This window comes from Medicago sativa, chromosome 6 (assembly GCF_051527215.1).
Source record: "Medicago sativa cultivar Bolivia chromosome 6, Bolivia_mono, whole genome shotgun sequence".
Classification (NCBI taxonomy): Eukaryota; Viridiplantae; Streptophyta; class Magnoliopsida; order Fabales; family Fabaceae; genus Medicago; species Medicago sativa.
This window is the reverse complement of record NC_140754.1, coordinates 45,723,020-45,748,976: the sequence shown is the minus strand read 5'-3', so window position 1 is coordinate 45,748,976 and position 25,957 is coordinate 45,723,020. Positions and strand designations below refer to the sequence as shown.

The 25,957-nt window shown below is 37.0% G+C and overlaps 1 non-coding gene and 2 pseudogenes across 1 annotated transcript; 2 read left to right on the top strand and 1 right to left on the bottom strand.

Moving 5' to 3' along the window:
- The first annotated feature begins 2,161 nt into the window (after positions 1-2,161).
- The window catches only part of LOC146915492 (uncharacterized), a 92,931-nt pseudogene continuing 69,135 nt past the window's right edge, over positions 2,162-25,957 (top strand).
- Positions 14,426-19,493, bottom strand: LOC146915494 (uncharacterized; annotated as a pseudogene).
- Positions 19,021-19,126, top strand: LOC146915495 (small nucleolar RNA R71). The gene has a single exon (XR_015017229.1). It is a non-coding gene; the product is annotated as a small nucleolar RNA R71 (small nucleolar RNA).

Genomic DNA, 25,957 nt, shown 5'->3' with positions numbered 1-25,957 from the left:
TCAAATAGATAAGTTGTAAGAATAGTGTAGAGTGAAAAATCCTTATTAGACAAGTATCAAAATTACACATTTTGCAATGTAGACCAGCTTATATACATAAAAACCAATAATCAAGTCTTAGGCTATTAGTCACACCAAGAAATAGAAGTATATGTATTTTAATAGTAAATTAATAAATTATAAATACTTTTACTTTCACAGTATAATATTAAGATACAATTGCCTCATCAAATGAACTTTATTTGAGGCTGACAACTTTTCATCATACATACTAGAGAGAGTCACCATAGTCACATTGGTCCTTTCCTTTGCAATGTTAACACCAACATTGCAAAATATCGTTAATCAAATTACACCAATGGCTTGCCTGTTGAGATGCTTTCATTGTCATCTTTCATCTCCACAAGCTTCCTTTCTATGAGTATATAGATAATCCTCAATTGACTTCTTTCATAAATACAAGTCTTCACCATTGAACTTTTAAATTTTTACTTTTCTTTCCTTTGTGTCTATCACTCAAACATGAATTTGACTTTCTCAAGATCGTCTCTCAAAATCAACCAGACTCTTGATATTAGTTGTTGGGAAATTACATTAAATTTCAAAAATGTCATTTAGGTTTTGGTACAGTTGTTTTTTCCTTCCAATCATATATTTCATTTAAACAATTTGATTTACAATTGTATCTTAAATTTTTTATTTTTACAATTTTTACAATTTTATAATATTATTTAAATCTTTAATTAATAAATTCAGTTAAATCACGTCGCAATTTGAACAATTTAACTCCAACATGAACAATATTATGCACTACAAATAAAGCTTATTTTGATCTTATTTGATAAAATTAATTGATTGCGGTATATGCAAAAAAATTGTAATCAAGTATGATAAATAGATATACAATTTAATGCAATAAAAAAAATACAAGATTTACAAATAGTAATAGTAAAATGTCTTACACTAAATAAATTATAATCATTCATATGTGTGACTTCAAAATTAGTTACGATTAAAATCAAACAAATTTTATGAGCAGATGATTATGAATGATTGACAATGTAAAGATATACAGTTATTATGTCTGAAAAAAGGATGTGATGAAAAAACTTATACTAAACAAGTACTACATCATCCTAAAATAAGTGTCATTTAAGATTTTTTCATAGTTTAAGAAAACAAAAATTAAATAGATGTAACAGGGCCCTAGTTTTCCTCTTTATGTTCTCTCTTCCATTTTCTTCATTGAGGTGGTTGTTTTGTATCTTTTTTACCCCAAAATAACCCTTTTTCAACTATTCCTTTCTCTTTAATTTAAATAAATGATTATCACATAATTTTATGTTTTGTTTGGTACTTTCTCGTTGTTTTTCGTCATCTTGGTGCAACATTGATTGATTCATTGTCTTTGTGCGTGTTCGTTTGGTTCGGATTCACAAATAAACTTTAATCAACTGCAGATTCAGTCAATTGACTATGTTTTTAACTTTGGAGATTCAGAGGCATGAGAGAGAATTCCAGTGACTTTTATTTTATAATTTTAATTGTATGCATTTTATTGTTTTAACTATGTCTCCGTGAGCATACCTATGTTGACAGAGACAATGCATTGCTATATGCATGAGGCTGAAGTCCTCCGCCTATTCACTTTAAAAGGTGAATTCTAACGACTAAGCTATTTAAGGAAAAAAGGCTAAATTACATATGTGGTCCCCTAATTAATTTTTTATTTTTGTTTTGATCCCCTAAATAATAAAAGTTCCGTTTTGATATGAGTTTAAAAAAAATAAATAAGGTCTATGGTGGACCATCTACAATATTGATCCACCTAAAGTTAAGGAACTGAAATGAAACTTTTATTAATTAATCTACCACAATGAACTTATAAATTATATAGGAGACTAAATATGGAATTTAGCACAAAAAAAAATTAAAAAAAAATTGGAGGGGAGTGGGTGGTGGGGGCGAAACCGTAATTTGGTGAGTGTTAACAAATTCCCTACTCTGAGGTTTCTTTCTAGATCAACCCACAAATCTTCGTCTTCAGACACAAAAAGAGAGAATAAGAGAGATGTTCTCGAATTTCCATTTTGCTCACCAACGACGTTCACCGACGCTCCTCTCAACCGCTTCAATGTTGTTGTTATTATCATCCAGGTTTAGTTCTTCTTCGATTTTCACTTTTCTTATTATTCCCTTCTTAAGAACAAGACTCTACTCTCACTCTATATCTGTTGCTTCCATTGATGTTGATAATGCTTTTTCTTCGTTCAATCACATGCTACGTATGAATCCTCCTCCACCCATCATTCAATTTAACAAGATTTTAGGTTCCATTGTTAAGTCTAACGACAAACATTACCCCACTACTATTTCCCTTTCTCAACAATTGGAATTTCATGGAATTATTCCTGATATTTTTACTTTCAATATTCTCATTAATTGTTACTGCCACCTGGCTGAATTGAATTTTGCCTTTTCTATGTTGTCCAAGATTCTTAAGATGGGTTATCACCCGGATACTATTACCTTTAATACTCTTATCAAAGGTTTGTGTGGTAATGGTAAGGTCAAGGAAGCTCTTCACTTTCACGACCATATGCTTGCACTTGGATTTCACTTGGATCAAGTTACTTATGGTACCTTGATCAATGCCTTGTGTAAAATGGGAAAAATAACAGAAGCCTCACAAGTGTTGAGAAAGATTGATGGGAAATTGGTGAGGCCTAGATTACCCTCTCTTGTTTAAGGGTAATTTATCCTTTCAAGATATCAACCAATCAAAATATAATATATAAATGTAACATTAAATGTCAAATAATTGAGTCAATTTTTCTATATAAAAAATCAATTTTAATAAGGTAATTTTTTATTTTTATTTAATTATATTTAGGTATACAATCTTAATTAATTTACACCCTAGGGCTTGAAACAATTAAAATTTCACATCAAATTCAACCCATAAATATTTATTTTTTAGGATGCAAAATTAATAAGTTTTTGGAATACTTTTAAAATATTATTTGTTTTTTAATTAAAAACAAAAAGGTGCAGCCATTTTGTTCTCTACAAAAAAAAAATTGTTCCTAATTTGTACTTCCACTGATAAGTTGATATAACAAATTTCCACCAATATTTGTATTTGTGTTGCAAAATTAATAAGTCTTTGGAATACTTTAAAATTTTAAATATTATTTGTTTTTTTAATCTACTAACAATATATAAAAAAATTATTAAAAAAACAATATATTTATTAAAAAAATATATCAAAATCAAAATCCAACAAAATTTCATAATTGTCCTTCTTAAAAGCCAATATATTATCATGGTAATTACGGGCAACTATTTTTTCAATTCCACACAACAAATTTAAATATCTACTTTTACTACTAATCTACTCCTACTAATACTATAAGAAAATTAGAAAATCTTACTCGAGTAAAATTTCATAATTATCCTCACAATCTTCTTAATTTTACGGGTTTCATCGTCATTTTACAAAATAAAATACAAATTTATTCATTTTGAAAAAATTATTATATATATTTTTGTATATCTTTCTAGCCTAACTAATTCTCTATATCGTCATTTTGTTCTCATCTATTTTAATCTCTTAATCTTAATAATTTGCATATTTAAAAAATTAATAGAAACGATACAATAATGTTAAATTTTTTAAAATAATCATTAGTTTTCAAAATTTAAGCATATCAACTTTCTCATATCGGTATACATAAAATTTGATTTTGGAGATATAAGCACATAAAGTCTACAATGAGTGCGGTGTAAATATTTAACTGTATTTTGGAGAAACAATTCAGTGATGTTGATATTTTAAAAATAGTCACGAGTTTTCTAAATTTTATCATATTGACTATTACATATTGTTAAAAAAAAAATCTTTTGTATATATAAGTATATAAAATCTTCAACGAGTGCGGTGCAAATATTTATCGGTGTTTTAAATATAAAATAAAAAGTTATTTAATAGAAACATTACATCGATGTTGATATTTTGAAAATAGTCACGAGTTTTCAAAATTTTATCATATCGATTTTCTCATATATGTACATAAAAATTTATTTATGCATATATAAACAAATAAAATTTGCAACGGGAGCGGTGCAAATATTGAACGGTGTTTTGCATATAAATAAAAAGTTATTCAATAGAAATACTATATTAATGTTTATATTTTGACAATATTAATGAGTTTCTACGATTTTATCATATCAACTTTCTCATATATTAACATAAGAAAATATTTCTGTAGATAAATCCCATAAAATCTACAATGGATACGGTGAAAACATTGAACGGTGTTTTGCATATAAAATAAAAAGTTATTTAATAGAAACACTACTTTGATGTTGATATTTTGAAAATAATCATGAGTTTTAAAAAAATTATTTTATTGACTTTCTTATATATGTATATAAAAATTTGTTTTCGTGTACATAAGAAAATAAAATCCACAACATACGCGATTCAAATATTTAACATTTTTTTATATATAATATATGAAGAAAAAAACATTTGATGGTACTAACAAAGTAATTATTTTTTATATGATTACCACAATGATATGTGACCCGTGCTTAACCGCACAGGTCTATTACTAGTTAAAAAATAAAATAAAGCATGACAGTTTTTTTTCAAAGGAGAAAACGTGACAGTTGTTTTAGTAAAAAATAAGCTACGAACTTGGCCTTTATTTTTTAAGCTATGAACATGTTTTTTTAAAAAATAATTAAATTAAATTAATAGGGTTAAAATTGGAAGAAAATATAAAAAACTACCAGCTATAAGCTCAAAAGCTACTTGAAATAGCTTCTCAAAAAACGCTATTTACCCAACATGTAACATCCCGCTTAATAGGAACTGATGTAGGATTCGAAAACGATGCAATGTGTGCGTTTAAGGCGAGGGACATTTTTGGAAATTCGCATGAGGAAGATATTTATATGATTTTGGGACTTTTACCTTCATAATATTTTCTCCACTCTCTCTCTAGGTTTTCTATCTTTCTCTTTTGCTCTTCCTTCTCTCTAAGATTATCACCACTACTCATCACCCAAACTTGAATCACCACTCAATCATCTTCCAAACCTTCACTAGACTAGAGATTAGGCTTAGTTTGTTGGCAAGGAAGTTGGTGCAAGCTTCACCAAAGATTTCTCATATCTAAGGTTTGTGGATAAGTTGTTGTCAAGAGCTTGAGCTTGTGTGAGTCTACTTTTTAATCATCCTAAGGTGAGTTCTTAGATAGATCCTTTCCATGGGTTGTGTGTTTGCTTGTGAAAGAGTAGTTGTTTTGTTAGGGTTTATACATATAAATTATTTGCCCCTTTTCATGTGATGCTTGTTTTGCTTATGGATACTTGCTCTAAGACTGTTTTTATAGGTTTAAATGTTCCTAAGGGTCATATTATGCTTTGGGATACTTGTATATGAGGTCTTTTGATCAAAAACACCATTTTGGGTGATTTTGGACTGTCAAAGCTCGCCTCGCGAGTAAATTGCTCGCCACGGCGAGCTCGAAGGCCGCAGGGGGGGTGTTGCTCGCCTTCTGCTCGCAGCTGCGAGTAAGGCAGCTTGCCTCGCGAGCTCTTGTACTCGCCTAGGCGAGTAAGTCAGTGCAGTATTGCGCTGTTTGCTCGCCTCTTGCCTTTGGTCGTTCTTCGAGCTGTTTTCCTTGAACAGTTTTTTTATAAGTGAACCCCTCATAACAATGTCCTAAGGCATAGGCTTTCAAATGCTTTCTTGAAAATAAAAGAGTGAAGCAAGTATTCGTTTGTGATGGCAAAGCATGACATGAGAGAAATGCTAAGTCGTGAATGGGTAGCAAGCTACACTATGATAAAGGGAGAGAACTTAGAGCCTCAATCTATATATCGAGAATTAGATAGTTAAGTTTTGAGATTGTATAATAAGAAGAATAACGAATAGTTAATCTATTCAGAAGTAAGATAAGACAAGAATCATACGAATAAGATTATTAAGAAGTAAGGTGTCGTGTCTTTTGTATACCTTCCAAGGTTGGGTACAAAAGGTTCTCCAAGGGGAATGGGGTAAGCCGTAAGGGACCTGCACGTTCACTAAGGGAGTCCGGTACGCCTTGTTAGGCATTTTTACCGGTAGTAAAGGATTAACTTCCGGGGCTGCTCCTCCTGGGACTAATCCGTAAAATGAATCCAGAATTCTTGTTTGTTCAACGTAACTTCTAACTTAATGTTTGAACGTGTTTTGTGCTTACGTATGAATAACATATGTCTTAAGATGTACAAGTTTAGAAAGCAAGTAAAGGAAGGTACGATGATGACAAATTAGGTCTTTCTTAATCGTACAACATAGAGATATGGCATGTAAGAAAAGTTCTTGGTGCGTAGAGCGTATCTTGATAAAGCGATCTTAGACTTTCCCTTGATCGCCATGACATGATTAGAGTAGCGAAACCTCTAGTAAGTTTGAGAATCTACGACGGATCTAGCATGCACTACCGTCTAGCTAAGAAAGACCACACACGTATAATCAACCGGCAGGTTGTATATTAGACACGTGATGACCATAGATTTTTCCCCAAGGTTATCACTAGCCTAGGCTAGATAGAACTCACTGAGGCATTATGTCTCATCCAACTCCTTATTTGTTCAGGTTCACAGGTTGCTCAAAGAAAAGGTAAGGAAAAAGCTTTGGATTGATCGAGTTCGTAGAAATCAAAAGTGGAGTTGAATTAAGGATGCATATGTTATATTATTTAAGTTATGTTGTTAGACTTCGTAACTAGATCTATGAAGCAAAAACTTTGGTGTGTAATAATGTAACATATGACACGGAAGCTTTGTATTTTAACTCTCGACTTAAAGTCATTTCTGTATTGTATAATTAATGTAACCAATGTCACTCTTTAACACATGTTTAATTATTCTAGATAATTTCAAACTGGGCGTTACATTTTGGTATCAGAGCAGGTCGTTTCAGATCGTGCCTTGGGTCATTAATATTACAATCCAAGTAGTTGTTCTTTTGAGTTTAGGATGTTGTCCTCATTGTTATATTTGGTTGAAATTGATCACTTTGACTTAAATATGACAGTTTGAGCGAGGATGTCTGGAGCACAAAGAGGACGAGGCCGGCCAAGAGCCAATCAGAATGTGGAGCAGAATGTTAACCCTGATGCTCAGATGTGGGCACAGATGATGCAGCAGAATCAGCAGATGATGCACATGATGCAACAACAGATCCAGCAGAACGCACAGTCTCAGCAGCAGTGGGCTGCAGCTATGCACCAAGGTCCGGGATTGAATCAACCGCATCCACCACCTCCAGTAGTGGGAAACCCAGCATTCCGAGAATTCAATCGGAACCATCCTCCAGAGTTCGACGGTAGCGGGGAGCCACCTGAAGCTAAGAGGTGGATCAAGCATATGGAGAAGATTTTTCTTATGGCCAATTGTACCGAGGAAGAGAAAGTAGTTTATGCAACTAATCAATTCCGAGGTGCAGCACAAGATTGGTAGGAAACTACTCGACGTAGGATGGTGACAAATGGATTACCAGTGAATTGGGAGAACTTTAAGCAAGTGATGAAAGAGAAATATATTCCTTTGTCGTTCAAGGTCAGGAAGGAGCAGGAATTTCTTCATTTGAAACAAGGACAAATGTCGGTGACATATTTCACAAAGAAGTTTGAGGAATTATCTTATTACTCTACCCACCATGAGTATGCGGGTAATGAGATGTGGAAAGTTAACCAATACAAGTATGCTTTGAGGGGTGAACTATATGCGGTAGTCAGTCAGCAAAGGTTAACAAATTTCGATGAGATGGTGCATAATAGTTTGGAGGCTGAGAGAGGCTTTGATAAAGCTGTCAGAGAGGGTACCACGTCCTTTGATAGAAGGAGAGGCAATTTTGTTGATAGGCATCATGATAAGTTGAAGCCAAGGGGGTCTCCTCAGAAGGGGTCTCCTCGGAAGGGAAGACAGGTGGGTTCACCCAACTCTTTTGTTATTTGCAGTAAATGTGGAAGGACTCATGCTGGGCAATGCAAAATGGGAGACGATTCATGTTATGCTTGTGGCCAGAAAGGGCACTTTATGGTGGATTGTCCAACTAGGAGGAACAAGGGCAAAGGTGTAAGTACCGCAATGAACAGAGGAAGGGTGTACTCATTGGATGGCAAGAAGGCACAAGCTAATGAAGATTTGATTGGTGGTACGTGTTTTCTTGGCCAAAATACTATTAATGTTTTATTTGATTGTGGAGCATCCTGTTCTTTCATTTCTTTCCAATGTGTTGAAGCTCTTCAGTTATCTGTTTCGTTATTAAATCCCCCTACGTCCACCAACGGAGGAATTGTAGCGAATTATGTTTGTGAGAATTGTCCTATCACCGTATCTAGTAAGACTTATTATATAGACTTGGTATGTCTTCCGATGAAGCAACTTGATGTGATATTAGGTATGGATTGGTTGTCAGCAAATCACGTATATATAGGGTGTGCGGAGAAGAGTATTTACATGCCAACTACTAACACGGTGGAAGGAGTGGCTTTATCAGAATTATTAAAGCACACGTATCAAATGGCTCAATTTATTTGTGCTCAAGATAAGGGTTGACTTCAGAAACAGATTTGAGTCCAAGTGATATTCCGATTGTCAGTGAGTACCTGGATGTCTTTCCGGCCGATATCACAAATTTACCACCAGAAAGGGAAATTGAGTTTTCAATTGATTTGATTCCAGGAGCGGAGCCGGTGTCGGTAGCGCCTTATAGAATGTCTCCTTTGGAGCTTAAAGAATTGAAGTCTCAGCTTGAAGAGCTTATACAGAAGCATTTCATCAGGCCTAGTGTATCTCCTTGGGGTGCACCGGTGTTGTTAGTCAAGAAGAAAGATGGTAGCATGAGACTGTGTATTGATTACCGCTAGTTGAATAAGGTAACCATCAAGAACAAGTATCCATTGCCAAGGATTGATGATCTACTTGATCAGCTTAAGGGAGCGTCCGTGTTCTCAAAGATTGACCTTAGATCTGGATATCATCAGATACACATCAAATCTTCGGATGTGTCTAAAACGGCTTTCAGAACGCGTTACGGACACTATGAATTTTTAGTTATGCCTTTTGGTGTATCCAATGCTCCAGCAGTTTTTATGGATTATATGAACCGGATCGTTCAACCGTATTTGGATCAATTTGTCATTATTTTCATTGATGACATATTGATTTATTCTAAGAATCCACAGGAGCATGCACAACATCTGAGAACAGTGTTGGATGTTCTCCGAGAGAAACAACTTTATGCAAAGTTTAGCAAGTGTGAGTTTTGGTTGTCAGAAGTTAAGTTCCTGGGTCATGTTATTTCTCGAGGAGGAGTAGCAGTTGATAAGTCGAAAGTAGAAGCTGCCCAAAATTGGACTAGACCAAAGAATGTTTCGGAGGTTCGAAGCTTTTTGGGGTTAGCTGGTTATTATCGGCGATTCATCATGAAGTTTTCCCAAATCGCTTTGCCATTAACCCGACTCACAAGGAAGGATGTACCTTTTGTGTGGGATGAAGAATGTGAGAAGAGTTTTAGGACTCTGAAGAAGAAGTTGACGCAGGCACCAGTTTTAACTATACCAGACCTAGAGAAAGGATATATCGTGTTTTGTGATGCATTGTCTAAGGGACTTGGTGGAGTACTCATGCAAGAAAACAATGTGATAGCTTATGCATCTAGACAACTCAAAACACATGAAGAAAACTACCCCACTCATGATTTAGAATTAGCAGCCATCATTTTTGTTTTGAAGATATGGAGGCATCACTTGTATGGAACACATTTTGAGTTATTTAGTGATCATAAGTGTCTGAAGTACTTATTTGATCAAAGAGATTTGAATATGAGGCAAAGGCGTTGGATGGAGTATTTAAAGGACTTTGATTTTGATTTGAAATACCATCCCGGAAAGGCCAATGTAGTAGCGGATGCCTTGAGTCGCAAGGCCTTAGCTCGAGCCGAGGTCATGATGCATGTTTGTAAGATGTATGAAAAGGTCCGAGACCTCAATCTTGAAGCCACAGAGGATAAAGATGGTATATGGTTGCATCAATTGGAAATTTCATGCGACTTGCGATCAAGAATTATTCAAGCACAAGGTGCTGATTCAGAACTTCAGAAAAGAAGTGTCCACCCGGAATTTTCTATAGCTTCGGATGGGGCAATTTCGTTTGAGGGAAGAATATGTGTCCCGAATGATCAAGAACTTAGAAGACTGATCTTAGAAGAGGCTCACAAGAGTAGTTTTTCAATTCACCCTGGTTCCACCAAGATGTATCAGGATTTAAAGAAAGGATACTGGTGGCCTAGTATGAAGACTGATATTGTCGAGTTTGTAGCAAGATGCATAGTATGTCAACAAGTCAAGATAGAACATCAAAGACCCGCTGGAATGTTGCAACAGTTAGAGATTCCTCAATGGAAATGGGAGCACATTACCATGGATTTTGTAGGCGGCTTACCTCGTACTCAAAGAGGACATGACTCAATTTGGGTAGTTGTGGACAGGTTAACCAAGTCGGCTCATTTCTTACCGGTTAAATCTACCTACAAGACATCGCAATATGCGGAATTGTTCATTTCAGAGATTGTCAAGTTACACGGTGTTCCAGTGAGCATCGTATCAGATAGGGATCCAATCTTCACTTCACACTTTTGGAGAGCTTTTCATAGAGCTTTGGGAACTAAATTGAGACTAAGCACGTCTCACCATCCGCAGACTGATGGTCAGTCAGAGAGAACCATTCAGACTTTAGAGGATATGTTGCGTGCTTGCATTCTAGAAGATGGCGGAAGTTGGAATCACCACTTACCTCTGATAGAATTTTCCTACAACAATAGCTATCACTCAAGTATTGGAATGGCACCTTACGAAGCATTGTATGGTAGGAAATGTAGAACTTCTTTGTGTTGGGCTGAAGTTGGGGATAAGAGCATCATTGGGCCAGAAATCATTCAAGAGACAACTCTGAAAATTAAGTCAATACAGGAAAAGATGAGAACAGCTCAGAGTCGTCAGAAAAGCTACGCGGACAAGAGGCGAAGACCTTTAGAGTTCAATGAGGGTGATCATGTATTCTTAAAGGTTACCCCTAAGTTAGGTTTAAGGGGTGCTTTCAGAACTAAGAAGCTGTGTCCAAGGTATGTGGGACCGTTTTTGATACTCAAGCGTATCGGACCAGTGGCTTACCAATTGGCCTTACCTCCAGCTATGTCGGGATTACATGATGTATTTCATGTATCGCAATTAAAGAAGTACATTCCGGATCCTTTCCAACCTGTTGAGTTAGATTCTATAGATTTGAGATCAGATTTGACATTTCAGCCGGAACCAGAAGGAATAATAGACCGTGACATCAAATCCCTCAGGAGCAAAGAGATTCCTATAGTGAAAGTGGTTTGGAGAGGTTCGCCGGATGGGGAAACTACGTGGGAGCATGAATCGGAGATGTTAAGTCAGTATCCGCACTTGTTTTCAGGTATACTCTAAATTTCGAGGACGAAATTTTCTTAAGGGGGGTAGATTGTAACATCCCGCTTAATAGGAACTGATGTAGGATCCGAAAACGATGCAATGTGTGCGTTTAAGGCGAGGGGCATTTTTGGAAATTCGCATGAGGAAGATATTTATATGATTTTGGGACTTTTACCTTCATAATATTTTCTCCACTCTCTGATAGAGCCAAACCGCAAGCGCACGGCCTATCGAAGTAATAGTAGTAAGTAGATTATCGTTCCGCTAGGGAGTTGGTCAATTTAATTAACTTTTAATGAATGATTAGAGGAGAGAAAGTTGATTAGAAAGGGTTTGATTGCTGAAGGTAAAAACAATAATAATAAAGGGGCCTTAGGATCATTGGTTCATCTTAATAACTAATCCTTCACTAGACAAAACCTAAACATCTAATTTCATGATTTACACACTAATTTCTAAAGACCGGTTTCCCTTAGCCCCTCACCTTTCCGATGAAAGTCCGGTGAGAGTTTACTTCTAGCAACCAAGCCTATTTCACTGACATGATTACTAGAAGATGCATAGAGGATTGAAACTACTCTTTGTCTCAATAATTGCAAAGACTATTTCGCTGTTTTGCAATTATTGTCTAGATTCACTTGTTCCAACATCAAAGCTCCGCTCTCGCTTTATGAATTGATGTTTGGGATGATGGATTAACGATCATCAAACCCTCCGCTTTTGCTTCCACAGTTTGATAATTGTTAATCCACGTTAAGACGGTGAATCTAGATTAGAAATTAGGGTTACATAGAAATTAGGGTTTAGACATGTTTCGTTTAGGATTGAGTCATTAGACTCCCCAATAATCCTAAGACTAAGAAGTCTACTCACTCATGTTCATCGTAGACATGGAGGAAGAAGAGAGAAATACGGTAAAATAAATTGCAAGAAAGTAAAAGGGAAAATAAAGACTTTTATTAAAATAGCAATTGAAATAAACAAAGTAAAGCGTGATTGTTTATGGTGGAGAGCTACTCTATTTATAGCTTTACAATTGACTTAGAAACTAAGCAACTAAAAGGATAAAACGGTAAAGCCGCAACAGGGTAACTTGGCCTTGAAGAAAAAGCAGCAAAAGTGGTTTCTGGGACGGGCACGGCCGTGCCACATATTGGCACGGGCCGTGCCAAGCTTCTGGTAAGGGGAATTGTATTTTTGCCCCGTATCTTCGTATTCTTGCGCTGTATTTTGCTCCAGTCCTCTTTCTTTTGCTCCAAGGCACCTTCCATCATATATTTATTCCTAAAATAAAATAAAAGACAATTTGAAGTAAAATATTCTAAACTAAAATAAAATGCAATAAAATAAAATCAAATCTAAAATAAAACTAAACTAAATAAGGCAATAAATAATACTATCTATGACTCATCAAACTCCCCCACACTTGAATCTTTGCTTGTCCTCAAGCAAAAGGCAGCAAACATAGCAGCAACAAAAGATTTGATTATGGCAATATTAAGAACAAATGTCTCAAGAGAAAGGCTTTGCCTCAAGTACACTAATTACAATTTCAAATACTTCTCATGAACCTATTCTACCCAACATCAAGTCTCAAGTGAGTGTGTGTGTGCAGTCCAACTCTTTTCTTGCTCCTGTATAAGACAGATATTATGAGGAATAGGTTCTATCCTTAGTGCTAAAGTAACCGAGAAAAGTCCTTTCTTCATTTCATATAAGAGTGATGGGAATTCGAGTTAAAATTAAATTAGATATAACAATTAAGCACAAGGGGCTGCAGATGCTTAGGGGCTATCTATCCTCGTAGGGAGTCTTCTCGGATGTAATTGTCCTTTCCCCCTAGATTCAAAATCACCCTAAGTAGTGCTGCAAATTTATTGTTTGTTTCATCTCCGCGTAGGAAGTCTTTTTGGATGTAATTGTCCTTTCCCCCTAGCATTGATGAATTTGTTTCACTTTAGGTTCAAATTAGGGAGTCACCACCACAATTAGGAAGTTAGGGATTGTCCTTTCCCCCACATGTTGGTGCCATTCTCCCGCCCCATTATAACTTTAACAATTTAGAATATAACAATAAGGCACAATTGATTAATTTCCCACACAAACTTATACTACTTTTACTCTTAAGACTTTTAAAGGGTCTAAGTTAACACTAAAGATAGAACGTGTTCCTTAAAATACCTATTCATACATTTACTCAAGGATTGCAACCGGGTGCTTTTCTCATTGGAGAATTTTCACAATAAAACATGATATGGGTATAGCAAGAACATAAGAAACACAAGAAACTATTTTCATGTACAAGAGGCGACCTTTAGAGACGAGACAAAACAAAAATTTTATGCCATATTTACATTAAAAACAAGCTACTTAGTCATGCCTCTTGCTATAAAAACAAAACAAAAGAATAAAGTTCAAGGGAGTTTGGGAACACTACGACTCTAGACACTTTATTAGGCCCCCCCCACACTTAGGAGAAGCATTGTCCTCAATGATTCAAAAAGAAAAAGAAATTAAAAGAAGAAGAAGAAGTAGAAGAAGAAAGGGGTGCAGAAAGCTCACAGTGTGCTGTAAATAGCAAAAATTGATAAATTTTGGGATCTGTAAGCTGGCACGGCCGTGCCAACCTCAGCACGGGCCGTGCCAACATTCTGTTTCCTTGCCCCCATTTTGTGTGAAAAACATGGCACGGCCGTGCCAATCTTAGCACGGGCCGTGCCAACCTTCTGATAAGGAGGCTTCAAAAATTTTCAATTTCTTGAATTCTTGTCGAATCATACTTGGACAATTACCTACAAAACAACTTAGGACAAAGAAAAACAAAACAAAAGCAGTTAAAAGCGTGGGTTGCCTCCCATGAAGCGCTCTTTTACCGTCATTAGCTTGACAAAATAAAAACAACTTTAAGGCGGGTCAATAAGTCTCCAAGCAGCCACTACTTCAGTCCCTTCCCCTACATTATAAACCTTTAGCCTATGTCCGTTAACTTTGAATGGTCCGGTTTTTTCAGAAAAGATTTCAATAGCCCCATAGGGATAGACCTTGCGGACTTGAAACGGACCAGACCACCTAGACCTTAGTTTTCCTGGAAAGAGCTTCATCCTAGAATTAAAGAGTAGTACAAGGTCACCTATTTTGAAGTCCTTTTTAAGGATATGTTTATCATGCCATTTTTTTGTTCTTTCTTTGTAAATGCGAGCATTCTCATAGGCATCTAACCTAAGTTCCTCTAACTCACTCAGTTGAAGTTTCCTTTTTTGACCGGCTAGTTTTGGGTCCAAGTTAAGGTTCCTAATTGCCCAATAAGCTTTGTGCTCAAGTTCAACCGGGAGGTGACAAGATTTCCCATAAATTAGCTTAAAAGGAGTCATTCCAATGGGAGTTTTGTAAGCTGTTCTATAGGCCCAAAGAGCATCATCAAGCTTACTTGACCAATCTTTCCTAGAGATAGAGACTGTCTTTTCAAGAATGGCCTTTATTTGTCTATTGGAGACCTCAACTTGTCCACTAGTTTGCGGGTGATAGGGTGTTGCGACTTTATGTTTCACTCCATATTTTTGTAAAAGTTTTTCAAAGTGTTTAGAAATGAAGTGAGACCCTCCATCGCTTATGACAACCCTTGGCACCCCAAACCTTGGAAAGATGACCTTTTTGAACAATTTCATAACTACATGTGCATCGTTGGTGGGGGAAGCAATGGCCTCAACCCATTTGGACACATAGTCAACAGCCACCAATATGTATTGATTACCAAAAGAAGAAGGAAATGGCCCCATGAAATCAATACCCCATACATCGAAAATTTCAACTTCAAGTATGTTGTTTAAGGGCATTTCATTCCTTTTAGTAATATTACCGGTGCGTTGACAATTGTCACATTTAGAAACAAAGAGATGCACATCCTTAAAAAGTGATGGCCACCAGAAACCAGATTGAAGTATTTTAAAGGAAGTTTTTTGACTACTGGCGTGGCCACCATAGGAGGAGGAATGACAATGGTGAAGAATACTACTTACCTCGCTTTCAGGGATGCATCTTCTAAAAACTCCATCCGAGCCTCTTTTGAAGAGGTAAGGCTCATCCCAATAGTAGTGCTTGAGATCATGGAAGAATTTTTTCTTTTGCTGGTAGTTCAAGTTAGGTGGTAGTACTCCTGCTGCAAGAAAATTAACAAAATCTGCATACCACGGTGTGTTAGTTTGTGCCAATAAGAAGAGTTGGTCATCCGGGAAGGAATCATCCAAAGGCAACTCATCCTCATTGGGTTCCCTAAGGCGGGACAGGTGATCAGCTACAACATTTTCAGTACCCTTTTTATCCCTTATTTCAATGTCAAATTCTTGGAGGAGCAAAATCCATCGGATCAATCTAGGTTTGGCATCTTTCTTGTTTAGCAAATATTTTATTGCCGAGTGATCTGTGTAAATAATGATTTTTGATCCTACCAAGTATGGCCTGAATTTGTCAATAGCATAGACAACTGCTAATAGTTCCTTCTCAGTTGTAGCATAATTTACCTGTGCCTCATCAAGGGTCTTACTTGCATAATAAATGGCGTGCATCTTCTTATCTTTTCTTTGTCCCAACACGGCCCCAACTGCATAGTCACTTGCATCACACATTATTTCAAAGGGTAAGTTCCAATCTGGCGGTTGTATGATTGGGGCAGTGACCAAAGCTTCTTTTAACCTGCAAAATGCTTTTAGGCATGCATCATCAAACACAAAATCTGCATCCTTAAGGAGCAAACTGGTTAGTGGCTTAGTGATTAAAGAAAAGTCTTTGATGAAGCGGCGGTAAAATCCGGCATGTCCTAGGAAACTTCTTACTTCCCTTACTGAGGTGGGAGGAGACATTTTTTCAATAATTTCGATTTTTGCTTTGTCTACCTCTATACCTCGTTCAGAAACTAAGTGTCCTAGGACAATTCCTTCTCTTACCATGAAGTGGCATTTCTCCCAATTCAGCACTAAGTTCACCTGTTCACATCTTTCTAAAACTTTTTCCAGGTTAGTTAAGCAATTATCAAAACTGGATCCATGCACAGAAAAATCATCCATAAAAACTTCCATTATATCTTCAATAAAATAAGAAAAGATAGACATCATGCATCTTTGAAAAGTAGCGGGAGCATTGCAAAGACCAAAGGGCATTCTCCTATAGGCAAAAGTACCAAAAGGGCAAGTGAAGGTGGTTTTCTCTTGGTCATTAGGGTGGATGGGTATTTGGAAAAATCCGGAATAGCCATCTAAGTAACAAAAGTGTGAATGCTTCGCTAACCTTTCTAACATTTGGTCTATAAAAGGGAGTGGGAAGTGATCTTTACGGGTTGCTTTGTTAAGCTTCCTATAGTCAATACACATCCTCCAACCGGTGACGGTTCTAGTTGCAATGGATTCATTTTTATCATTTTTAATAACAGTGAGACCACCCTTTTTAGGTACAACTTGAACTGGACTAACCCATTTAGAATCAGAAATTGGATAAATAACACCTGCATCTAGGATTTTTAAGACTTCCTTTTTCACAACTTCTTTCATGTTAGGATTTATCCTTCTTTGGTGCTCAACGGAGGGCTTATAGTCCTCTTCAAGTAGTATCCTATGTGTGCACAATGAGGGGTTTATTCCCTTGATGTCATCAATGGTATAACCTATAGCCTTAGGGTATTTCTTGAGGACATAGAGTAATTTTTCAGTTTCTACCTCATTCAAGTTTGCATTCACAATAACAGGGTAGGTTGAGTTAGGGCCCAAGAATTCATACCTTAAGCTTGGTGGGAGTGGTTTGAGTTCCACCTTCGGTGCCTCTTTTGGTAGAGGGGCTGCTTCTTCTTTCATTAATTCTTCCATGCCCAAACCTTCCATGGGAGGGTTTTCATTCAATAACTCCTCGTAGGCTTTGGCATCTCCTTCTAACTTTGTACCTGCATCACTAACCAAGCATACCTCCAAACCATCATGTGTAGTTGATGCTAAGGAGCATTCTTTCACACAACGGTCAATTATATCTAACATGCAACAAGAGTCTTTAATGGAGGGATTTTTCATAAGTTTAGCAAGTTCAAATTCAACAGTATTTTCACCAACATTAAATTCCAATTTCCCATGTTTAACATCAATTATAGCCCCAGCGGTAGCAAGGAAGGGCCTTCCCAAAAGTATGGGTACTTGGTTATCCTCCTCTATTTCCATCACAACAAAGTCCGTAGGGACATAGATCTCTCCTACCTTGACAGGGACATCCTCTATGATTCCAGCTGGATACTTAAGGGAACGGTCTGCTAATTGTAGGGTCATCCTAGTTGACTTAAGCTCCCCCAATCCCAATCTCTCGTAAAGAGATAAAGGCATCAAACTGACACTAGCTCCTAAGTCACACATTGCCCTCTTTACTATTTCAGACCCTATGACACAAGGTATTGAGAAACTTCCTGGATCCTTAAGCTTGGGTGGCAACTTATTTTGGATAATGGCACTACATTCCTCCGTAAGGTTCACCGTTTCACTTTCCTCAATTTTTCTTTTTTTTTGAAAGAATTTCTTTTAAAAATTTAGCATAGGTGGGCATTTGAGTTAGGACATCGGTGAAGGGAACGTCAATGTAGATTTTATTCATCATTTCAATGAACTTTTTAAATTGCTCATCAAGCTTAGACTTGGCAAATCTTTGAGGGAAAGGAATCTTTGGTTTGAAGGGAGGTGGTGTAACTTCCTCACTTTGTGGTTTCTCACTCTCTTCTTTAGCCATCTCACCTTGCGGTTCACTAGTCTCTTCCTCACTAGGCTTGACTCTTAAGGGGTCTTCTAATTGCTTACCACTCCTAAGTGTAACGGCGTTCATTCTAGGTTGGCAAAATTGAACAACTAGAGAGAGCTGAGCCTCTAAGACCTTATTGTGAGAGGAGATAGAGTCAACTTTTGATGTAAGTGAAACCAAAGAGTCATTCAAAAGTCTAGTTTGATTTGCAAGCTCTTTGAGCTGCTCGGATTGGTTAAGAAGATAATTTTCCATTAAAAGTTCAAGATTAGACTTTTGAATAACCTTTTGGTCATTAACATAACTTGGTGGTGTTGTTCTTTGAACCAAGGGATTTTCATTAGGGCTTTGGTCAAAACTTACCCCTTGGTTGTTTTGAATAAAGTTTATTTGTTCAACACTACCTAGTTTGCATTCACTACATGTTTTACAAGGGGATGTAGGAGTAGTATCACTAACATTAAGTTTTTCAAATTTGTGGGTTAGTGCATCAATCCTAGAAGCAAGGTGGTCATAATTAGAGACTTCGTACATACCTGCCCTCTTTTTGGAGGGTGAAGACTTTGTAGCGAGTTCTTCATCAGTCCATAGAAAGAGATTTCGAGCCATGTCTTCAATCAATGCATAGGCTGTTTCGAAGTCTTTGTTCATTAGAGCACCACCTGCAGCTGTATCAACAAAGATTTTAGTAGCATGAGATAAACCATTGTAAAAAGTGTGAATGATTAACCATTCTTCTAGTCCATGGAGGGGGCAAAGTTTAAGCATATCCTTAAAACGTCCCCATGAATCGTGAAGAGATTCCCCCTCTTTTTGAGTAAATTGAAAGAGCTTTGTCCTTAATTGGCCAATTCTTGATGGGGGAAGGAAACGGATGAGAAATTCACGCTTCAATTGGTCCCATGAGGTGATGGAACCAACTCTTAGGGAATGGAACCAATTGAGAGCTTTATTTTTTAGAGAAAAAGGGAAGAGATGTAGTCTCAAGGTTTCTTGGTTTTTCTTATATGTTACGGTGAGCCGCCAAAAAGTTGAGATATGGAGATTGGGATCCTCATCGGGGGATCCCGAAAAATAATTTTGCTGCACCATTTTAAGTTGGGCAGGCTTAATTTCAATATCTTCATCTTCAACCGTTCGATACACAATAATAGCATATGGCTCTTCCATTGAAGGAATCACATATTCTTTAAGAGCACGTCTTTCAGCCATATTTGGTATTATTTTTATGCTTTCCAAGAAGTTAATGATGAAGGAAAAGAATAAAAAGTTAAAAATAAAAAGAAAAAGAAAAGAGAAAGAAGAAGAGAGAATTCTAATCACTAAGAAAAAGCTAATTAAATTAGTTAACTCCCCGGCAACGGCGCCAAAAACTTGATAGAGCCAAACCGCAAGCGCACGGCCTATCGAAGTAATAGTAGTAAGTAGAGTATCGTTCCGCTAAGGAGTTGGTCAATTTAATTAACTTTTAATGAATGATTAGAGGAGAGAAAGTTGATTAGAAAGGGTTTGATTGCTGAAGGTAAAAACAATAATAATAAAGGGGCCTTAGGATCATTGGTTCATCTTAATAACTAATCCTTCACTAGACAAAACCTAAACATCTAATTTCATGATTTACACACTAATTTCTAAAGACCGGTTTCCCTTAGCCCCTCACCTTTCCGATGAAAGTCCGGTGAGAGTTTACTTCTAGCAACCAAGCCTATTTCACTGACATGATTACTAGAAGATGCATAGAGGATTGAAACTACTCTTTGTCTCAATAATTGCAAAGACTATTTCGCTGTTTTGCAATTATTGTCTAGATTCACTTGTTCCAACATCAAAGCTCCGCTCTCGCTTTATGAATTGATGTTTGGGATGATGGATTAACGATCATCAAACCCTCCGCTTTTGCTTCCACAGTTTGATAATTGTTAATCCACGTTAAGACGGTGAATCTAGATTAGAAATTAGGGTTACATAGAAATTAGGGTTTAGACATGTTTCGTTTAGGATTGAGTCATTAGACTCCCCAATAATCCTAAGACTAAGAAGTCTACTCACTCATGTTCATCGTAGACATGGAGGAAGAAGAGAGAAATACGGTAAAATAAATTGCAAGAAAGTAAAAGGGAAAATAAAGACTTTTATTAAAATAGAAATTGAAATAAACAAAGTAAAGCGTGATTGTTTATGGTGGAGAGCTACTCTATTTATAGCTTTACAATTGACTTAGAAACTAAGCAACTAAAAGGATAAAACGGTAAAGCCGCAACAGGGTAACTTGGCCTTGAAGAAAAAGCAGCAAAAGTGGTTTCTGGGACGGGCACGGCCATGCCACATATTGGCACGGGCCGTGCCAAGCTTCTGGTAAGGGGAATTGTATTTTTGCCCCGTATCTTCGTATTCTTGCGCTGTATTTTGCTCCAGTCCTCTTTCTTTTGCTCCAAGGCACCTTCCATCATATATTTATTCCTAAAATAAAATAAAAGACAATTTGAAGTAAAATATTCTAAACTAAAATAAAATGCAATAAAATAAAATCAAATCTAAAATAAAACTAAACTAAATAAGGCAATAAATAATACTATCTATGACTCATCAAACTCCCCCACACTTGAATCTTTGCTTGTCCTCAAGCAAAAGGCAGCAAACATAGCAGCAACAAAAGATTTGATTATGGCAATATTAAGAACAAATGTCTCAAGAGAAAGGCTTTGCCTCAAGTACACTAATTACAATTTCAAATACTTCTCATGAACCTATTCTACCCAACATCAAGTCTCAAGTGAGTGTGTGTGTGCAGTCCAACTCTTTTCTTGCTCCTGTATAAGACAGATATTATGAGGAATAGGTTCTATCCTTAGTGCTAAAGTAACCGAGAAAAGTCCTTTCTTCATTTCATATAAGAGTGATGGGAATTCGAGTTAAAATTAAATTAGATATAACAATTAAGCACAAGGGGCTGCAGATGCTTAGGGGCTATCTATCCTCGTAGGGAGTCTTCTCGGATGTAATTGTCCTTTCCCCCTAGATTCAAAATCACCCTAAGTAGTGCTGCAAATTTATTGTTTGTTTCATCTCCGCGTAGGAAGTCTTTTTGGATGTAATTGTCCTTTCCCCCTAGCATTGATGAATTTGTTTCACTTTAGGTTCAAATTAGGGAGTCACCACCACAATTAGGAAGTTAGGGATTGTCCTTTCCCCCACATGTTGGTGCCATTCTCCCGCCCCATTATAACTTTAACAATTTAGAATATAACAATAAGGCACAATTGATTAATTTCCCACACAAACTTATACTACTTTTACTCTTAAGACTTTTAAAGGGTCTAAGTTAACACTAAAGATAGAACGTGTTCCTTAAAATACCTATTCATACATTTACTCAAGGATTGCAACCGGGTGCTTTTCTCATTGGAGAATTTTCACAATAAAACATGATATGGGTATAGCAAGAACATAAGAAACACAAGAAACTATTTTCATGTACAAGAGGCGACCTTTAGAGACGAGACAAAACAAAAATTTTATGCCATATTTACATTAAAAACAAGCTACTTAGTCATGCCTCTTGCTATAAAAACAAAACAAAAGAATAAAGTTCAAGGGAGTTTGGGAACACTACGACTCTAGACACTTTATTAGGCCCCCCCCACACTTAGGAGAAGCATTGTCCTCAATGATTCAAAAAGAAAAAGAAATTAAAAGAAGAAGAAGAAGTAGAAGAAGAAAGGGGTGCAGAAAGCTCACAGTGTGCTGTAAATAGCAAAAATTGATAAATTTTGGGATCTGTAAGCTGGCACGGCCGTGCCAACCTCAGCACGGGCCGTGCCAACATTCTGTTTCCTTGCCCCCATTTTGTGTGAAAAACATGGCACGGCCGTGCCAATCTTAGCACGGGCCGTGCCAACCTTCTGATAAGGAGGCTTCAAAAATTTTCAATTTCTTGAATTCTTGTCGAATCATACTTGGACAATTACCTACAAAACAACTTAGGACAAAGAAAAACAAAACAAAAGCAGTTAAAAGCGTGGGTTGCCTCCCACGAAGCGCTCTTTTACCGTCATTAGCTTGACAAAAAGAAAAACAACTTTAAGGCGGGTCAATAAGTCTCCAAGCAGCCACTACTTCAGTCCCTTCCCCTACATTATAAACCTTTAGCCTATGTCCGTTAACTTTGAATGGTCCGGTTTTTTCAGAAAAGATTTCAATAGCCCCATAGGGATAGACCTTGCGGACTTGAAACGGACCAGACCACCTAGACCTTAGTTTTCCTGGAAAGAGCTTCATCCTAGAATTAAAGAGTAGTACAAGGTCACCTATTTTGAAGTCCTTTTTAAGGATATGTTTATCATGCCATTTTTTTGTTCTTTCTTTGTAAATGCGAGCATTCTCATAGGCATCTAACCTAAGTTCCTCTAACTCACTCAGTTGAAGTTTCCTTTTTTGACCGGCTAGTTTTGGGTCCAAGTTAAGGTTCCTAATTGCCCAATAAGCTTTGTGCTCAAGTTCAACCGGGAGGTGACAAGATTTCCCATAAATTAGCTTAAAAGGAGTCATTCCAATGGGAGTTTTGTAAGCTGTTCTATAGGCCCAAAGAGCATCATCAAGCTTACTTGACCAATCTTTCCTAGAGATAGAGACTGTCTTTTCAAGCATTGCCTTTATTTGTCTATTGGAGACCTCAACTTGTCCACTAGTTTGCGGGTGATAGGGTGTTGCGACTTTATGTTTCACTCCATATTTTTGTAAAAGTTTTTCAAAGTGTTTAGAAATGAAGTGAGACCCTCCATCGCTTATGACAACCCTTGGCACCCCAAACCTTGGAAAGATGACCTTTTTGAACAATTTCATAACTACATGTGCATCGTTGGTGGGGGAAGCAATGGCCTCAACCCATTTGGACACATAGTCAACAGCCACCAATATGTATTGATTACCAAAAGAAGAAGGAAATGGCCCCATGAAATCAATACCCCATACATCGAAAATTTCAACTTCAAGTATGTTGTTTAAGGGCATTTCATTCCTTTTAGTAATATTACCGGTGCGTTGACAATTGTCACATTTAGAAACAAAGAGATGCACATCCTTAAAAAGTGATGGCCACCAGAAACCAGATTGAAGTATTTTAAAGGAAGTTTTTTGACTACTGGCGTGGCCACCATAGGAGGAGGAATGACAATGGTGAAGAATACTACTTACCTCGCTTTCAGGGATGCATCTTCTAAAAACTCCATCCGAGCCTCTTTTGAAGAGGTAAGGCTCATCCCAATAGTAGTGCTTGAGATCATGGAAGAATTTTTTCTTTTGCTGGTAGTTCAAGTTAGGTGGTAGTACTCCTGCTGCAAGAAAATTAACAAAATCTGCATACCACGGTGTGTTAGTTTGTGCCAATAAGAAGAGTTGGTCATCCGGGAAGGAATCATCCAAAGGCAACTCATCCTCATTGGGTTCCCTAAGGCGGGACAGGTGATCAGCTACAACATTTTCAGTACCCTTTTTATCCCTTATTTCAATGTCAAATTCTTGGAGGAGCAAAATCCATCGGATCAATCTAGGTTTGGCATCTTTCTTGTTTAGCAAATATTTTATTGCCGAGTGATCTGTGTAAATAATGATTTTTGATCCTACCAAGTATGGCCTGAATTTGTCAATAGCATAGACAACTGCTAATAGTTCCTTCTCAGTTGTAGCATAATTTACCTGTGCCTCATCAAGGGTCTTACTTGCATAATAAATGGCGTGCATCTTCTTATCTTTTCTTTGTCCCAACACGGCCCCAACTGCATAGTCACTTGCATCACACATTATTTCAAAGGGTAAGTTCCAATCTGGCGGTTGTATGATTGGGGCAGTGACCAAAGCTTCTTTTAACCTGCAAAATGCTTTTAGGCATGCATCATCAAACACAAAATCTGCATCCTTAAGGAGCAAACTGGTTAGTGGCTTAGTGATTAAAGAAAAGTCTTTGATGAAGCGGCGGTAAAATCCGGCATGTCCTAGGAAACTTCTTACTTCCCTTACTGAGGTGGGAGGAGACATTTTTTCAATAATTTCGATTTTTGCTTTGTCTACCTCTATACCTCGTTCAGAAACTAAGTGTCCTAGGACAATTCCTTCTCTTACCATGAAGTGGCATTTCTCCCAATTCAGCACTAAGTTCACCTGTTCACATCTTTCTAAAACTTTTTCCAGGTTAGTTAAGCAATTATCAAAACTGGATCCATGCACAGAAAAATCATCCATAAAAACTTCCATTATATCTTCAATAAAATCAGAAAAGATAGACATCATGCATCTTTGAAAAGTAGCGGGAGCATTGCAAAGACCAAAGGGCATTCTCCTATAGGCAAAAGTACCAAAAGGGCAAGTGAAGGTGGTTTTCTCTTGGTCATTAGGGTGGATGGGTATTTGGAAAAATCCGGAATAGCCATCTAAGTAACAAAAGTGTGAATGCTTCGCTAACCTTTCTAACATTTGGTCTATAAAAGGGAGTGGGAAGTGATCTTTACGGGTTGCTTTGTTAAGCTTCCTATAGTCAATACACATCCTCCAACCGGTGACGGTTCTAGTTGCAATGGATTCATTTTTATCATTTTTAATAACAGTGAGACCACCCTTTTTAGGTACAACTTGAACTGGACTAACCCATTTAGAATCAGAAATTGGATAAATAACACCTGCATCTAGGATTTTTAAGACTTCCTTTTTCACAACTTCTTTCATGTTAGGATTTATCCTTCTTTGGTGCTCAACGGAGGGCTTATAGTCCTCTTCAAGTAGTATCCTATGTGTACACAATGAGGGGTTTATTCCCTTGATGTCATCAATGGTATAACCTATAGCCTTAGGGTATTTCTTGAGGACATAGAGTAATTTTTCAGTTTCTACCTCATTCAAGTTTGCATTCACAATAACAGGGTAGGTTGAGTTAGGGCCCAAGAATTCATACCTTAAGCTTGGTGGGAGTGGTTTGAGTTCCACCTTCGGTGCCTCTTTTGGTAGAGGGGCTGCTTCTTCTTTCATTAATTCTTCCATGCCCAAACCTTCCATGGGAGGGTTTTCATTCAATAACTCCTCGTAGGCTTTGGCATCTCCTTCTAACTTTGTACCTGCATCACTAACCAAGCATACCTCCAAACCATCATGTGTAGTTGATGCTAAGGAGCATTCTTTCACACAACGGTCAATTATATCTAACATGCAACAAGAGTCTTTAATGGAGGGATTTTTCATAAGTTTAGCAAGTTCAAATTCAATAGTATTTTCACCAACATTAAATTCCAATTTCCCATGTTTAACATCAATTATAGCCCCAGCGGTAGCAAGGAAGGGCCTTCCCAAAAGTATGGGTACTTGGTTATCCTCCTCTATTTCCATCACAACAAAGTCCGTAGGGACATAGATCTCTCCTACCTTGACAGGGACATCCTCTATGATTCCAGCTGGATACTTAAGGGAACGGTCTGCTAATTGTAGGGTCATCCTAGTTGACTTAAGCTCCCCCAATCCCAATCTCTCGTAAAGAGATAAAGGCATCAAACTGACACTAGCTCCTAAGTCACACATTGCCCTCTTTACTATTTCAGACCCTATGACACAAGGTATTGAGAAACTTCCTGGATCCTTAAGCTTGGGTGGCAACTTATTTTGGATAATGGCACTACATTCCTCCGTAAGGTTCA